Here is a 3,585-nt window from a genome sequence, read left to right on the forward strand (position 1 = left end):
GCCTTTCCCTTACGCCTGTCTCGGCTTCTCTCCTCCCAGCTGTAAGTGTGAGGCACCGACCCATCCCAGCAACGAAACCCTGCGTTTCTGGGAGAGCAACAAGATCAACGTGTCTGGCATCGCCTGGGAAAACCTCACGGTGACTGTAAGTGCCCCGAGCCACTGCTTCCTCGCGCCGCGGCCACGGGGTCCAGGGGCATTTGCGTGGTGCAAAACTCGGAGCCCTTCAGGTGGGGATGGGCTTGAAACTGTGCTAGTGCTGCTCTGAAAAGCCATTGCTGAAATCCAATGTCTGTGGCTACGTGCATAAATTTGCCTGTCTGAGCAGCCTCTCGGGCTGTTGTTGCTGGGAGCAGAGCCCCAGGCATAGCATGGGAGGCTCTTCTGGACATCGTCATCCCCTCTTGGCCACGTCCCCTCTGTGAGGCCTCCCCTGGGAAGGGACGGTTTGTCTCTTCTCCTTTCCTGTCACGGTTGCCTTAGCCCTCCGTCCCCGTTCCCTCTGTCTCTATCCCCAAGAATTTCCAGCCTTTCCTTCCCCTCTGGCGTCTTCTTCAGCCATGGTTACCTGCCATTCAAGCGGAGGATGTGCCGGGGGTCTGTGGTATGGTGTCCCGTCACATCTCCTCTCCGCTCTCCTCTGTGTAGTTCGATGTGTCCCTTGTTCAGCTGCTGCTGCTGCTGCTGCTGCTGCTCCTTACATAGAAATCTCCATCGGCAGCAGCAGTTACAAGGTCACGGATCTTGGACCAAGGTCCTCAAAACCCCCTGAGTTATCTGAGGTTTCCTTGCCGCACGTGCCCTGCCTCTGTGTCCTGATGCTCTGTTTCTCCAGGAATGTCGGGACTTGCATGGAGAGTTTCAAGGACCTGCCTGTGGACGCAATGGCCCCTACACGCCTAATGTCCTCTTCTGGTGCTGCATCCTCTTCTTCTCCACCTTTGTCCTGTCGAGCTTACTGAAGAAGTTTAAAACCAGCCGTTACTTCCCAACCAGAGTAGGTAGAAGATGGTGGCCAGCAGCAGTCTCCCCACTCATTTCCCACAGTGGCTTTCCTGGAGCACTAAGCAGTATTTGCCACCCCTTGGTCAAGCTGGGAAACGCTGACCTTGAAGGCCAAGCTCTCCACCAGCTTGGATGTCCCTCGCTCATTTGCAGGAGTGCAAAACGATGGTAGCATTTCCCACCAGCCTCGCGACCTACCCCAGGGCGATTTTGTGCTCAGGCGGTGGGAGATGGGGTCTTCCAAAGCTGCTTTTTTTTCTTCACCTTCTGTGCGTTGTGTGCTCAAGGGGAAAGTTGCTTGAAATGAGGAGCTGCCACGGAAAAAGACACTGTTTCTTCCTTTTGAGGAGCAAATGATGCCTCAGTGCCTTCTTCCCATTGTAGCTGTGAGCGGGGCTGTAGTGGCAGACATCTGCTTCCTTATTTTTCCAAGATGTTTTTAAGGTTTGAGTTAAAACAACCCTTTTCCACCTAATTAACCTCTTTTCATTGTCTGACACCCGATCTCACGGGGACAAACACAGCAAGAGTATCTAACCAAGGGGTTTGGCTGCACGTCCTCAGAGCGGTGGGATGTTGTTAACCAGCCTTAATGTTGTTGGTGTCCCTAACTTTCCCATGCCACGTTATGGCGCCGTCTGCGATGCCCCTTTCAGCTCTGGTTTCTCGCCCCAGGTACGGTCCACAGTAAGCGACTTTGCCGTTTTCCTCAGCATCGTCGTCATGGTGCTCATCGACTTCATGGTTGGGATCCCCTCACCGAAGCTCCACGTCCCCGATAAGTTCAAGGTAATGGGGTGTTTTGGCATGGAGCTGGTTTCAGCCCTTGGGGATGCCACAAGGCGAGGCCGGGGCAGGACAGGGCCGAGTCTGGGGGAGATGCTGGTGGTGTGACCATCTCCTCTTGCGCCTCCAAGTGCATTGTTTCCTTCTGGAAACAGGGCGACAGCCCCAAAACTAGGCACCTACAGGAGAAGTGTCTGTAGGTGCTTGCGAAGAGGCCGCTGGCAGTGCTGACCCCCATGGGAGAGGGTGACATGAAGCCAGGGCTGGGAGATGCTCTGAGCCAGGGGTGGAGGGGAAAACCAAAGCCAGTGGGGTGGCTGGTCTGGGAGATGATGCTGGTGTGTGTGCTTTGTTGCAGCCTACCAGAGACGACCGCGGGTGGTTCATCAACCCCCTAGGAGCCAACCCTTGGTGGACGGTGTTGGCTGCGCTCATCCCAGCTCTGCTCTGCACCATCTTGGTATTCATGGACCAGCAGATCTCTGCCGTTATTGTGAACAGGAAGGAGCACAGGCTGAAGGTAAGGGGCTGCAAGAGACGACCCCGTCCCCAACCCGCTCGGGGCTGCAGGTCTGGGGAGAAGCTCCTATTCCAAAAGCTTTGTGAAGGCAGTGGTTTGGGACAACGTCAGGCTGCGTGGCAGGATGCTCTCCTGGGCTGATGATGCCACAGGGAGCAAACGACAGGGGAGTTCAGATGAGCAATCTTCCCGAGCAGCAAATTCATCTTGGAGCAATAGAGAAGAGCGTTTTTGTTTTAAAATGTCAGCAGCAGCTGGGGGAACGACTCAGTTTGATGAGCTGCCAGGGATAACTCTTACTTGCACAGAACACAGCTTGCTTGCCAGTGGTGGAAATTTCTTTCTGAATGAATGAAAAAAATGTGAATTTGGTTGGGGTCTTTTTTGGGGGGGAAGTAGATACCACACAAACGCTCCAAATCCACTTTGTCTGAACTCCGGCCAGATTTTCACGCAAGGTGCTTGCGCAAAGCCTGGATACCTCCTTATTTGTCTCCAAGTCTTGTTTTGAATTTTCAAGAAGTTGACTCGAGCTCGAGTAGGGTTTGAGTCTGGCTTGCGACGTGGTCCTGGCTCTTGTGCTGTGGGATGCTCTGTTTCTTGTTTTGCTGCCTGCAGAAAGGATGCGGGTACCACCTGGACCTCTTTGTGGTGGCTGTGATGCTCGGGGTGTGCTCTGTGATGGGGCTGCCCTGGTTTGTGGCTGCGACCGTCCTGTCCATCAGCCACGTGAATAGCCTCAAAGTGGAGTCTGAGTGCTCGGCTCCAGGAGAACAACCCAAGTTTTTGGGGATACGAGAGCAGAGAGTCACTGGCTTGATGATCTTTGTGCTCATGGGCTGCTCTGTCTTCTTCACTTCTGTGTTAAAGGTAAGAGGAAAATGCGGAACGCCCAACAGCCACAAGCTTCTTTGGAGGTTATACAAAAATAGTCCCCTCTCTCCAGGCCTGAGTAGTTGTGGAGCGGAGGAGGAGGTGATCCCAAACCTTGGGGCTTGACCCACGGTGGGAAGCAGCCTCGGTGATGCTTTCCAGCCCTTCAGACCCCAGTTTGGTGCGCTCGAGGCAAGCGAGCAAGACAACTGCTTTAGTTTTCAGGTGTCTTTCAGGCCCACCCGTGTGTACGGGTTACAATGCAGCCTCTTCAGACCAGTACGTCTGCTCTCTTTCAAACAGGCAGCACTTTATTGGTTGCCGTTTGCCCCCGCAAATGCCTCCGAACAGCCCTTCCCAGTAGCTAAACACACTGACATCATCCCCACGGGCTTCCTTGC

Source organism: Aptenodytes patagonicus, unplaced genomic scaffold (assembly GCF_965638725.1).
Source record: "Aptenodytes patagonicus unplaced genomic scaffold, bAptPat1.pri.cur scaffold_61, whole genome shotgun sequence".
Classification (NCBI taxonomy): domain Eukaryota; kingdom Metazoa; phylum Chordata; class Aves; order Sphenisciformes; family Spheniscidae; genus Aptenodytes; species Aptenodytes patagonicus.